Here is a 13,908-nt window from a genome sequence, read left to right on the forward strand (position 1 = left end):
GGGAGGAAACAGCCCAGGTGATGAGAGGTGTTATAATAACCAGGCTGCAACGGGGGAGCAACTGCCATCTGGGAGGTCCTTCTGGCCGGGTTAAACCCACGTTTTCCAGGTGTGAGCCAAAGAGAGCTGATCCCGGCCGGGGCAGTGGGAAGCCCTGCGTCCAGCGGGACTGGCCGCGAGCGGGGCGCCGGGCTGCACCGTGCCGCAGCAGCAGCAGGTTACGCAGGGAGCCCGAGCCCCGGTGCCTGCGGTCGGGGCGCTCTTCCTCGCGCCGAGGCACGCGGCCGTGCCGGGGTGCTTCCTTAGGCAGCTTCCACCGCCGGCGAGGAACGCGCTGAGCAAAGACCCCAAATCCCCGTTTGCTGCGGAGGGAAGAGTTAGTCACGCTTGTGCTCCCCGCCGCTGCCTCACCGAGCAGCCCCGAGCCCGGGAGGAGGGAGCGAGCGTTCACTGCCTTTCCGTGTAAATCACTCAGGAGGTTCTGACGACGCTATAAACCAGGACAGGCACAAGCTAAGAGGGAGGAAGAATAGATGTCCACAGTTTATAGCTGTTAAAGAAAGGAAAAAGAAACTATAGAGAGTGTTTTAGTGGCAGGACCAGAGCTGGTTTTAAAAAATTATAGGTAACATTATATTGCATTTTATATACCACCGTCAGGCCGAAAAAGCTCTTTTATGTGCTGCAGCAGACCCAGCCCCTTCCCGCCCGATTCGGAGCGGCAGCTGGGCCCTGATTGCTGAAGATGTCGGCAGCGCAGCTGCGGCTGGGCTTGGTAGCTGTGAAAAGCCAGCTGTAGCCAGAGGGCTCATGGCTTGGAAACCAGCTGGGCTGTCCCAAAACCAATGTGCCCAAGAAAAATGCTAGCTTAGGGCAGCTAATGAAAAGGCTACGGAGGCAGGATGCAATTGCCTTGTCGGGCTTTTAAACCAGGACGCAAAGCGTGCTCACGCGGGTGAACCGGAGTTTTCTTTATCCTGCGTGCCAGCTGGATGCCTAATGTTTAACAGCAAAGACCCAAGTCTGCAATGACTAATATTTCCTTTGACCGGAATCACAGCTCTCGCTTGCACAGTGCCCTATCGGGAGGGAGGAGGGCGACCACCCCGGGCGAGGAGCTCGCAGCCGCCCCGCTGCGCCCCCAGCAGCGGCTCGTCCCCGAGCCCGCGCAGGGCGCAGCTTCCTGAAACACTGCACTGGATTTTTTTTTTTTTTTTTTTTTTTTTTTTTTTTTTTTTTTTTTTTTGCAGAGCAGCTGGGCCTCTGGTTTTGCTCCTCGTCCCGCTTGGGAGCATCTCTTGGGCTCTGCGAGCGGCGCAGCAGGGTTTCCCCAGAGCTCCGCCAAGGCGTCCTGCGCGTGAGTGCAAACGGCAAATAGGTGCGACGACAGGCTACGTCCACAAAGGGGTTCAAAGCATTTCTGAATGTAAACCAGGAACGATATCTGCTTGCAAAAGTAGCAGTTGCTCCTATTACGGACAAGCCAGGAGAACCGGTCAGCACATGGCACAAGAATTTCCTACCCACGGGCTGTCCCAGCCGCTTGCCTCCGGAGTTTGAATTATTTCTCTCATTCGATGCACAAGATGAAGGATTTTCTCGAAAATAGAGCCTTTGTTTCACAAACGTTTCTGCCGTCTGGTCCGGGGCTCTGAGCGCTCTTTGTTGATTAAATTACAGTCTCTTTCACAGCCAGTGTGATACCACCAGCCAAGAGATATGACTTTTGAGGTCTGTCTGAATTACTAAGAAAGAGTTGCTTTCTGTAAAGATGCCCTGCAAGGAGGAAATGCAGTATGTTAGAAAACAGGCTTATTTTTGAAAAATACCAGGCTACATCCTTAGTGGTTTTGAATTTGGGGCACAGATTGTCTAGTTTTTGTGTGATTTTTTTTTTAGAGCACCTGAAATAATGGGATCTTAGGCTGGAGGCGATCTCCTAGAATCTCCTAGCCACCATCATAACACAAATGGGTCGCAATAAAAAATAGATTAGTGTGAGTCCACAGAAGCCAGCAGAGCTCTATCCATTCTACAGACTGAAGATCCAGATGAATATTTCATTTAAAATGTTCTATTATGTTGGCTCATATCATTGTAATATCCGAGTGCCTTGCATTTGTAATGCAACTTTACAGCAGCTTTGTGAGACCTGGAAATCTCAGATTGAAAGTTATTTCAGGCACAAGCCATCTATTTTACTTTGAGCTCCTGCAGCAGCTTGCACAAAGGAGTCTTCATCCAGCACTGGGGCTTCTTGGTGGCACAGTAAGATACATAATAAGCTGAGTGACACTACGTGTCTCAGGGTGAGGTTGCCCTGGAAGCACAGGATGGCACAGGAAATTGGATTGAGCCTCTCCGTGCCAGAGCGGTCTCACTGGCCCATCCGTCTTTGCAACTGGAAGAGCTGCAGGGGTTATAACGCTCCAGGGTTGGATCTTCTCCTCTCAGCACATAGGAAAATAATGAGGTGTGCAGCGGCTTCTGCATCTCGCGCTGTTTGTGAGCATCGTGGTTGCTCTTGCACCGCACCAGTATTTGCAAGCAGCATTCTTAAAATACATCGAACAGGATGTGGGAGCATCACGTGAACCTGCAGCTCCTTCTCAAGGAGATGGGCCCAGCTCTGCCCTCAAAGGGTAGAGCAAAATAATTTACTGGGTTTGTTATTGCCTCCCTGGACTGAGCAACGACGGCTCAGTGTAGGCACCGCTGCCTCCCTGCACCTCTGCTTCCCACCTGCACAGCGGGGGTAGCTGCCCCGCGCCGCGGGCTCGAGGAGCACAGCAGCGCTTGCCAGGGCTGCTCGGACACTGCCGAAGCGACTTTGTCACCTTTGCCAGACCTAGTTTACCAGACGACTGCAGTTGCTTCCCAAAGAGGAGTGCTCAACCCTGAAATGAGCAGCTATAAAATGACTCAGCCAAGGCCAACCCTTCCTCCTAACACTTTCTAGCCTTGTGCTGGTGTTTGACATATGACCTGGCAGAGGGAGCTTGCTAATAATATCTGCGTTTTATATAGCACTTGTCTTTGGGAGATCTCGGAGCGATTTACACAGAAATCCAGTCTATTTGGAGCTCAAGGGCTCTAGGGACATCCCATGGATACAGGCTTTTGGTACCCAGGAAGGCAACGTGGAAAGGGGCTATTGCTATATGCTGCCATGATAGTTCTGCTAAACCAATCTGGCAAAGAAGGTAACGAAGGCTCCAGTTATTTTGCCTTTGTTAGGGTTCAGAGTAAACATGCTAGAGGTAAATGAGGAGGGGGTTCATCTCTTTCGCAGCCACTGTTTCAATTTAGTGGTGAAAGCTCAGACGCTACGGCCCCGTTTTGCGATGAGCCCCGGGACTGTCTGTAGAAAGCAGCCCAGAGGCCGAGAGCTGCTCGAGCCGCAGAGCGCTGAGCTCCGGCGCCGCAGCCAAAGCCGATGCACGGCTCCCCGGTGCCCGGCCCTCCGGGGAAGCTCGGGAAGGGAACCAGCGCGGCCCCACGCGCCGGGGCCCGCTCAGAAAGAGCCCCGAGCCGTGCCGAGGAACGCCTCGGAGCCCGGCGCGTTCGCCGCCGGCTTTGTCTCGGGCAGGTCGGCTGGGTGTGTGCTTCCTGGCATACAATTCCCAGATTAGCAGGAGCCGGGCTGCCAGCGGCTCCGCCGGCCCCGCTCGCCCGGCCGGCCGGGAGCGAGCGAGAACCGCGTGCCTGAGGTCACCGGTTCAAGCACCCGGCGCTGCCGAAAGCTTTGCGGCGGAAGCAGGGGGCGAGACCACCGCACCGGACCCGTCACCCTCCCGTCGCCTTTTGCAACAGAACAGAGGCAGAAACCTGTCTCTTCTCATCCCCAAAATAATAACTAAAAAAAGCTTAAAAACCTGAGAGAAAAATAAATAACATGGAGAGCGTGAAAAGAAGGAGAGGCAGAGAAAAGAAGGAGGTAAAGTAATTTAACACAGAACTGTTTAATGTGAGAAAGTGAAGAATCAGGGAGAACCATCTATCCACATTAAATGCCACCAAACTGTGGCCATGCCAGTCAGGCCAGGGGGACTTACAGGTACTTCTCCGTGGAACAGGAAGGGGAGAAACAAGAGGGAATCATGGTCTCTTCATCAAATAGTAACACAGGGAAAAACAGAAGAAAAAGCTGGAGCTGAGGGGCTACTCGGTACCACAGTGGGGAGCGATGGAGAAGCGGTGCTCCCTCCTCGGGAGGGTGCAGGAGGGCCGCCGACGCGGGGCGGTCTGCTGGGGGCTGCCCTCCATCTCCCCGAGGAGCAGGACCTGGGGAGGGAGGGAAGGATGCACCTTAGTGAGCGAAGCTGCCGACGTGGAGGCACTGCCTCCAGCAAGACTTGCTGTTGGGATCCCCCCGCTCTCCACAGCCTGACTGGGCTCCTAACGGTGTCCCCGTGCCCCGAAACAGGCTCCTCTTTTCCTCCACCAGCAGCTGCTGTGGATGTATGGGATTCGGGCTCCTCCAGCAACTCTTGATGCTGGAGGGCAGGAGACCTGGACTCAGGCTGGCACATTACAACCATTAGCATGAAGCAAGGTTGCTCCGACACCTCCTCCTGCTTGCTCTGCTCCTCCCTGGAGCTCTCCAGCCCCATTTACTGCCTCACAGAAGCTGGACACCAGCACCTCCCTACCAACTTCCAGGCCTCCGGGAGCTGCGCCAGGCATATCCCTGCCTTCATCTGCCCGTGAAGACTGCTCTTATGAATCAGCGTCTGTTTGCAGATGCCCCCTCGGAGGCTGAAAGGAGCTACTGTGCGGGCTCCCGGGATCAGACCCGCGCCCCACGGCTCGTAGCAGCTGGGCTCGGACCGGGAAGGACGGAGAGCCCCAGGCATCCCCATCAAACTCCATGTGCCTTCCGAAAAGATGGAAATCTGTGCCTGCTCACGCACTGCGGAGCGAGGTGGTGGTGGAAAGAGCTGAGCGAGGAGGAAAAAAAAGCCCGACCAAACAAACAATTCACTAAAACTCCTGGCCTGCACGATGCGAGACAAAGAAACCGCCTCCACACGCAGTTTGCCATTGATATTTGGGAGTTTCCCATCCCCCCTATTGCAGCTACTGAAGAAAACACAATACATCTTGTCTTTGCACAAGGGAGAAGACAGGAGGTTGCAACGTGACCCCTCGTGCACACGTACCCGCCGGGCAGCGAGGGCACGCAGCCCCCAGCCCCGCAGAGCGCTGCGCCCCCGCCTCCCAGACACGCTCTTCCTGTGCACTGAGGGGAGGAAGAGGCTTTTTCCTCTCTCCCAGGCTGTCCCTGGCCTTGGGAGGCACGTGCTGGTGTTCAGCTGCCCTTGTCTCACACTCGCACGGAGCTCAGCCGATGGGAGTGATAAGTAGCGCGCGGATCGGCTTCTGCAGCGTGAGGCTTGAAAACTGCCCGTGTTTCCGCCTCGTGAGGACTGAGGGTTTCCTTAGCCTGTTGTTCGGTACTGCCCAGAGCCCTTGCTAGCCTGGAAGCACTGATCTGTGCTGTGCTCTGGCAGTGAACAGTTTGTGCCCAAACTACCGTGCAAAAGGAGAAACTGAGGCAGAGAATGTAGAGCCAAAGTTCTCAAAGGCAGAGACTTCAAACCCAGCTCCTTAATACCTAACCTGTCTGAAAGGCACCAAATTGCTGCAGAACTCGCCTTCTCTACCACACTGGACTTACAGGTCTGACACTAGACAATTTTAAACACACAAGCCAAAGTGTCTTGACCGTGGTCCCACAATAATTTGGTGGAGGATGCAGAAAATATAGCCCCAGTGTCTGCCCCTGCTTAGCCCAGAGCACACTCCAGGTGTGAGCTGGTGTAGGAGCTCCAGGGGACAACCAGCAACCCAGCAGCCATAACATGCCTTGGTAGCGCTTGGCTCTAGGAGAGACATCCCATGTTAGGGTATCAGTGGTGTTTTTCTCTTCCAGACTGACCTCAGCCCTTTCCAGAGGCTCCTGTAACATTTGCTCCCAGCTTTACCCAGCTTCTCCCGAAGTGGCCAACGGTTTCTTCTGCTTTGTTTTCAGGAAACCTTGGGTGGAGAAAGAACTATGTCAAAGAGACAGTCACCTCTATGTATTAAAGCAAATTAGAATAATGCTCTGAATGTGTCCTCAGAGCCAGGAAACCGCTGCAGATATTAACAGCTTGACAGCATCATCACAGACCTGCAGGAATTGATAAGCAAGTGGTTTGCTACCACGTGTGACCACTCTCTGTGGCCAAGGATCTGAGAATTTTCTTGGGGTACTCACAGGAGCCCTCTCCCTCAGGACTCACTCAGATGCCCCAGGATATGATGGGTTAGCTTTTCTTACTTAATTAGGGAAAAAATCAAGGAGACCATGGCTTGCCTCCAAGAAGGAAGGGATAGGAACTCCATTATTTGAAATATTTAAAGTATCAGCAGGCAAAGTCAATCCATTTCAAACTCAATGGGCAAAGTTGGAGACAACTGTATGAAAAGAAGGTGGGTCTGTGAGTCTATTCCCTCACCACTTGCTGGGAGTCCATAAAATGACACTTGGATCACACACACAAATTTATCAGCCCTCTGATAGATATTTGCAGTTGCAGAACCTCCCCTCTCCTCCTATATTTATACAACAAACTATCAGAAAGCGTATTTATAAGTTATTTTGTTCTAGACAGATTACAGCTTGACAGCTCTTCCACTGGCTGAAAAACACAAGCTGGCTTAGGCTGAGTTCTTCAGACTCGGCAACCAGACTGTTTGATTAATGTCTAACATGCTCCAATGGCTATTATAGGAATGAGGCCTGGATCTGTTGGCTTTTTTAATCGATTTGATAAATCTGGTGAATGTGAGAAGCACTTTGCCTGAAGCCTCATATTCTCTCTTCATCCAGAGCCCAGAGATAGCACAGCTGCAATAAACTGAGCGCGGAGACTCCCCTGCTCTGCGGCCTCAGCGCGGCACAGGGCTCTGCAGAGATCTGGGCATCCGGGCTCCAAGCTTGGCCCCAGAGCCACCGGCACCACCACTGCCTGCATCCTCCCACAGCCTCACCCTGCCCGGCTGGAAAAGGCACCTCACAGCACCCAGGAACCCCCGCAAGGGACCAGCAGGGAATTCAGAGGGTAAAACCTGATGAACAGCAGTGCTTTTGCTGTTCCTTCGTGCAGTTTCCACACTGGAGAAGCCCTGGAGAGCCGTCACGCCCAGCTCTCTGCTGGGCTGGGTGCTGCAGAGACCAGCATCCAGCTCGCTCCTGCCTGCCGTGGGACCAGCGGGGCTGCTCTGCTTCGGAGCAGCAAGGGGAGCAGCTTTCCCTTAGTCACGTCCTCTAGGCAGTTAAGCAATGCTGCGGCGAGCCGGATGGAGATGTGGGCGGCAAGCACACGCTGCTGCGCTCTGCTGGCACCACCGGCCCCAGGCCCGTGGCCGCACTGTGCGGTCCACTGTGCGGTCGCACTGCAGCGGCTTTGGAGCGGGAAGATCTCGGCTAGGTTGGTGCAGGAGGAGACTCTGCTCACCCCTCTGTACACACCCTATGCTGTTTCGTCCGCTGGGGGATATTTAGACCAAATACATAGGCTGAGAGAAAACTTGTTTGGCCCATGCAGATTTGGTGCACTGGTTCGGGGTGCCCCGTCCCCCTGTGCCCGCTGCCCCCTGCTCCCCACAGCCCGGATCCGGGCCCGGGGCAGCGATCCAGTGTGTCGCGGCTCACACGGGTGTCCCCACCACCCGGCGGGGTTAGCCTGGCTCGGCTCGGGATGGTTTGAAGTCAGAGAGTGCCATCTGGCGCTCCGAGAAAACTTCTCCCTCCGGCTGGTCCGTTCAGCTCCCACGCTCTGCACCGAAGGGGCTGCGAGCGCATCTCTGCTCCCATCCTGAGCCGCAGAGAGCGGAGGAGCTCACCTGTACACCGGGACCACATCAGAGGGTTTTGCAGGCAGCAGGGGGAGAACCAGTGCTGCAGATCCGTTAACAGCCGCATTCAAAGGAGACTCCTCTTCCCTTTCCAGTTGCATCAGGCTTGCTAGGACCTGAGGCTGCAGTGAAAACACAGATGCATTCGGATTCAGCAAAATGTCTCTCTGAACAACACTGACTCTGATATAACACTATTTCAAGCAGCTGATCTTGAAAAAAATGCTATTTCTCCCTCCCCAGCAAATTGCCATCTACAGATCTTGGAGTACTTTGTGCAGCTGGGCAGATGCCTGTCCTCTGGCACAGATGGGAATCTGAGGCAGGCAGGGGAAAGGCTGGCCCAGGTCAGGCAGGCAGCGAGTGACAAAATCCAACAGAAATCTGGTCTCCAGGCTCCTATTCCCTAATCATTAAACTAGCTCTTGTCTCCCACGTCTTTCCAGGCAGTATTAGGACCTGTAACATGGTTATGCTGGTTGGAAAAAGAAAGCTATTAAAAAACTTTTCAAACAACTGCAGGGAGCTCCCCAGGGCTACTGTTAAAATGCTACCCTGGAGTCCCTCATTGCTGCCTGGAACAAAATATTGATCATTTCTCAAAGAGCTGATTTAATGCACTGCACCATCTAGCAGAGAGGGGGCCTAATTTGTCTTGTATCTACATGGTGCACCATTCCCGCACCCACACCTAGGCTCCGACAGAGCCACTTTATTAAACCACTAACCTCTCCACCACCCCAGCTACTTCCTGCAGCTCTACCAGATCCTGCAGCATTTCAATGTTGCTCATAAAGCCCTGACCAAGCAGCTGTAGTCTCTGCTCTGCTGAAAACCTCCCCATTTATGTTGTATAGATTGGAGAGATTCCTCCCACTCTGTCCATGGCCTCCTCTTGGCTTGCTCCAGCTGCCTTGAAGATATGTGGAAACTCTGCAACACCCTGTTCTGACCCTAAGGTCTTAGATGAAGACCAAGTCAGCAGGGTCATCTTTCTTTTCTGCTTTGGACCATCCAGAAGCAATGGGATTGCTAGAGACAGCAAGGTAACTCTGCAAACACAGATTGCTCCAATGCTGCTGGGTGACCAGTTACCCATCTTAAACAACCATAGTCACCGCGGGGTCTTCAACAAGACCAGGAGGGGAATCCCAAAGGCCTGGCTCTTGCCACTACTTCTTTATTACCCTCAGGCACCCCAGCTCAGCCAGCACCCAATGCCACGTGCTGGCCATCCGTACCCCACTGTGTCCTGAAGCCACTTCCTGCTCAGATGGAAGGGACCACAGTAATATGGAAGAACTGTGAAGATACCCCTGAAAACCCTCAGTCTCTGACGTGGTAGTGCCTTGGCAGTGGCGTGGCTGGGATCGGTGTTAGCATCCCCCATGCTGATCTGTCCCTGTGCCTTTTCTAAGGCCTGAGGCACTTAGATCTGCCTGCATGTAGATGCTTCCGAGCAGCTTATCACAACCTTAGCCCCATGCTCCATGTCCTTTCACCAACCTTATCTGAAGTCCATCGATGTCTATTCATGCTGATGAGCCTGTTCCATAGAGACAGCTCTGCTGTAGAGGATTCTGCACCCTGATCTGTTGTTTAAAACAAACCCAGAGAAAACCATGACTCCCTAGAGCTGTCACCTCTGTCCCTTCACACCATCCTTGACAGAGAAAGTAGCAAAATGTGCCCCAGTTGGAGTGTCTCAAAGAGGACACTGAGCCAGGTCCACATCCTCTGCTACCATACCTCCAGCAGACAGACTTACTGCTGGGTAGGCCTGGCACCAAATTCAGGAGGGCAACAGCCTAAACTGTCTCATCGCTCCCATACCCCAGGGCAATTTTTGTTGCTCTCTGCCTTGGCGCTGGGGTCCTGTCCCCAATGACCTGACTCCCTGGGCAATCACTCTGGTTGCTCTTCTCCAACACGTGGCTTTGACGACAACATTTACCCAGCAAATAGTGTGCAGCACAAGCCCCAAGGCTACTGCTCAAAAACAAACACAGAGGCTGGCAGAAGGGCCACCAGTCATTCCTCAGGACCTCCCCCAGTAACTGGCCACCCTGGCAGCTCTGAAGCCCACAGGAATGAGGAGGGATCTCCTTTCCCCCCAAGCCATCTCACACCTTTCAGGAGTTGCTCTCTTTTCTTTTCAGCATTGAAGTCTACGGGAAACGTCAGCGGGGAGCTCGCAATGCAGGCAACTTCGTCAGCAGCACCTGGACCTTGGAGGAGCCTAGCCCTGGACCCAAAGCACAGTTAGCCCTGACTGAATGAAGGCCAGCAGGACCAGCACTGCAATTTCTGACCTTCTTAGCAACACTAACAGAGCTGGATCTGACTGTGTCCCTTGTCAGCAGCCTGGAGAGGCCAAGGACTGCAAAGGGCCATAACTCAGATTTCTACTGGAGGCCCCAGCCCATACAGAGCAACCTGGGGATCTTCAGGGGTGGTAAAGATGGACAGTGCTGGGAACGGAGGTTGTCAGCTGTGGACACAGGACATCCCCAAGCACTGTGTGGGTTCTTGAAGCCAAGTGCAGCATTACTGGAAACACTGGGCTCATTTAAATGTTTTAAGAAAATAGGGGAAAAAGTGCCAGGGACCGTTTATAAAATTCAGATGAGGAGCCCTCCACAAAACAACTGCTGCTCGGTATCTGACAACACTGACAGAGCCAAGGGGGCTTTGCCCCGTCCCTCCAAGGCATCCCTCCCTAGCAAGATGTGGCCCCCTGAAGGGGCACAGAAGCGAGCCAGGTCCCAGCCCCCCGTCACGGCCCAAACTTACGTCTCTAGAACCGCATCACCGAGAACTTCCGGCATGATCTTCCCCTTCTTGTTGGCCACCCTGCTGCCCACGTGCTGCTGCGCCAGGGCTGGGCCGCTCGCAGGAGCGTCCACCACGTCCCTGGCTGCATCCAGCTCCATGTCGCTGATGCTCGGCGTCAGGCAGCCTCGGCTTGCGCTGCTCCCAAGGGATCCGTCCAGGCTGATCTCCCGCAGCTCCCCCAGCACCTCATCCATGCTCTGCCCCCTGGCATCCTCCTGGGGCTCACAGCATGGGTGCTGCTGGCCTGCGAGCTTTCCACTGCCTGGCAGGACCCGCTCCAGCACGGCCACAGCAGGCGCCATGGGGCTGTTGTGGCCTTGGCCACCAGGCTCCTTCCCCTGTGCTCCGGGCTCCTGTGCCCCCCGTGTGCTTCGCCAGAGCCTAAAGAGTCTCCCGAGGAGCTGGAGCAGGGAGGGCCGACTGGGAGCCGGGGCAGCCCTCGGGGCATCCATTTGCACCGGCACTCGGAGCGGGGCTCCTGGGCGGTCGGCGGCTCAACGACTCAGAACCAGATTCGAATCAAATGGCCCCAAACCGCTTGGAACCCAGAGCCAGGGGCCGAACGTGCCCAGCCTGGAGCCCCGTGGGGGATGCAAGGCACACGCCGTGACTCGGCCTAGCCCCGAACCTTTGTAATGGCGAGAGAGGGTGGGAGGAAGGGGGGAGGCTCAAGGAAATGTGGGAGAGCCCCACAAGCGATGCACAATTACAGCCGAAGAGAGAAAGCTAAAATATTACTACTTCTGCAGGCGGCGGTGGAGCAAACGGCTTTTAAAATCAGCATTGGCGTTTGCCGTTACAATGCGATACAAACGCGACAGTAACAGCAGAAACAGCAACGGCAGCAAACTCAATGACCAGTTTTGGAGGGACTCCCTGCCACCCCTGTCACCCGGCCATTACGGCACATTTTTGAGGGGTATTTTCTTAAGAGAGCAATATCAGTTAAAGGCATGATTTTTCTGCATTTTCCTGTGCTTGGCAAAGGCCTGTTACAGCTGCAGTGAGACCCGTATAAAGCTGCTGACGTAACGTGCCGCTCATGGAAGCACGCTGGTAGAAGTTCATTTTTGACTCTACAGTAGGAGTTTCTTCTGGCTGGCTACACCGGCTGTGCTGGTGCCCGCTCGTCCTTGGCTCAGCTACCCCACAAGCGGCTGGCTGGAGGAAGGCTTTTTTCCCCCCCCTCAAACACACCTAAAACTGTCTTGTCATCATGACTGGTTGAAACTGAGAGATTCTCCCACCCCACAGCTGCATCCTCCCGTTTTTTTCCTCTGCCGTTGCCAGTGCTGGGAGGCCACCTGGTCAGCCAGCACAAGGCACAACTCCCATAAAACATAGACCTCGCCCCTTGCCTCCACAAAAAAGTGTGCTTTCAAGGCAGTTCCTTGCTCGTGTTGGCACAGAGGGAGGGGTGCGAATGTGCAGCCGACTGCTGCACCCGTTCTAGCAGCAGCACAGATTTAGACTGCATTGAGCAATTTGCGAAACCACATCCTAAAATGACACGTGAGTTCTGAAATCAGAGGATCTTTCTCTTTGACTGCAAGTGTACATCTCATTATTTGCAACAGCAAAATTTGGCTGCCAGTGCAAGCCGGGAACGTTTCTCACTAGCATCAGTGATCAAAAAGCTAGCGCAGCAGAGCCAGCTGGGAATTTCTTCCCTATTGCCTTGACACCTTAAAAACACTGCGATAGCAAATCAGGTTGTCTCCACAGCAGCAGAGCCACATACAGGATTTAGCTCACCTATCAAATGATCCACATACTTAGATGCCACCATCATTTCTTCATGTCCACATTGACCACTCCCATAACAGAATCAGAGCTTTCAAACTAATTTCCTGTTATCACTGGTATCTCCCCCTCTCTTTAACACCTCCAATATCCATTTGCAAATGTATGGCAGTACCAGGGTAAAAATACTCCTGCAGTCTGAGTCCCAACTGCCCACCTACACAGCTCAGACCCCAAAGTGGAGATCCACAAACTCTTTGTTTTATTTACTGTGGACACTGTGGAGTCATCCAAGCCTTCTGCATGGTTATTTTCCATGGTTTTTGCTGCTAAATGTGATTAGATTCAGTTATGAACACCATATATCTGACGCTCACCCAACAGTACGTTCCCAGCTTACTTCTACAGACAAGCCACAGAGGTGTTATGCAACGCACTTGAGATAGAAGGGAAGTGGTTTGCAGGACTGCAAAGAAGAGGAAGGTTTTTAGATGAGATCCCCTTTTGCAGAAGTTCTCACTAACATTGCTGCTTAATGAAGTAACGCTAATAACGAACACTAAATCTGAAAATGGTGGGTACCATCAGGGCATTGCTGTGAACTCGGGGACATGAACATAATGCAGCTGCAAGAAGCCCAGGTTTCATAATGGAGCAGTTGGCATGTTCTGCTGGGTCTGTGCTAGTATTTACCCTAAAACTTGGCCTCACTGCTGTCATGCCAGCTGCTCTGCACAAGAACAGCCACCACCAGCACAAAGCAACAGAAGCACAGAGATAACGCAGTGACAGAAAGAGTCAAACCCCAATGCCACCCAGGCAGAGACAAGCAACTACCACTGCTAAATTCACAGACAAAAATCACTTCAAGGTTTAGTGCAGACTTAAGGCTGTTTGCTAGGACCTCAAGGCCTCTCAGGACAAGGAGTTTCTCTGCCAACATGCTGTTGGTGTCCAGTGTCAGGCAGCATCTGCTTGTGCTGCTCCCAGCGGAGCCCTCCCGGCTGGTTTCCTCCAAGATCTTCCCCCGGCTCTGCCCCTTGGCAGCCTGGGTGCATCCGCCCAGGGCTCACGGCTCTGGGGCTGCCCTATGAGCTTTCCTCGCTGATGGCAGGCAGGATTTTGGATTTCTGGGAAAGAACCAGACACAGACACTCTTAATGAACCATTTAAGTTAAAGTTCCCAACCTCAAGAAGTGCAAGGAGATGGTGCAACGGGAGAGGGCACCTCTGGAGCCACAGCTGGACCCACTGCAGCCATGGGCCCATTTTCTCTACTGAAACTCATCTAAGTAAGTCAGGGATTCAAAAATCCTTCTGTTCAGTTTTCTGGGTCAGGGAACATCTGCTCACAGGGCATGTTGTCCCAGTAGACAAACAGTGCTCCTACCGTTGGACAGATAGGTAATTAGACAATTAGCAGTC

At 53.5% G+C, this 13,908-nt stretch overlaps 2 long non-coding RNA genes across 2 annotated transcripts; both read right to left on the reverse strand.

The window, feature by feature from the left end:
* Positions 1-4,252: 4,252 nt before the first annotated feature.
* On the reverse strand, positions 4,253-7,169 carry LOC134151029 (uncharacterized). The gene is made up of 3 exons (XR_009960782.1): positions 7,117-7,169; positions 5,942-6,039; positions 4,253-4,284 (listed from the first exon to the last, which is right to left on the reverse strand). It is a non-coding gene; the product is annotated as an uncharacterized LOC134151029 (long non-coding RNA).
* A 759-nt stretch (positions 7,170-7,928) lies between these two features.
* On the reverse strand, positions 7,929-10,062 carry LOC134151030 (uncharacterized). The gene is made up of 3 exons (XR_009960783.1): positions 10,035-10,062; positions 9,412-9,497; positions 7,929-8,027 (listed from the first exon to the last, which is right to left on the reverse strand). It is a non-coding gene; the product is annotated as an uncharacterized LOC134151030 (long non-coding RNA).
* Positions 10,063-13,908: the final 3,846 nt, after the last annotated feature.

The sequence above is a fragment of the Rhea pennata genome, chromosome 25, assembly GCF_028389875.1.
Source record: "Rhea pennata isolate bPtePen1 chromosome 25, bPtePen1.pri, whole genome shotgun sequence".
NCBI classification, from domain to species: Eukaryota; Metazoa; Chordata; class Aves; order Rheiformes; family Rheidae; genus Rhea; species Rhea pennata.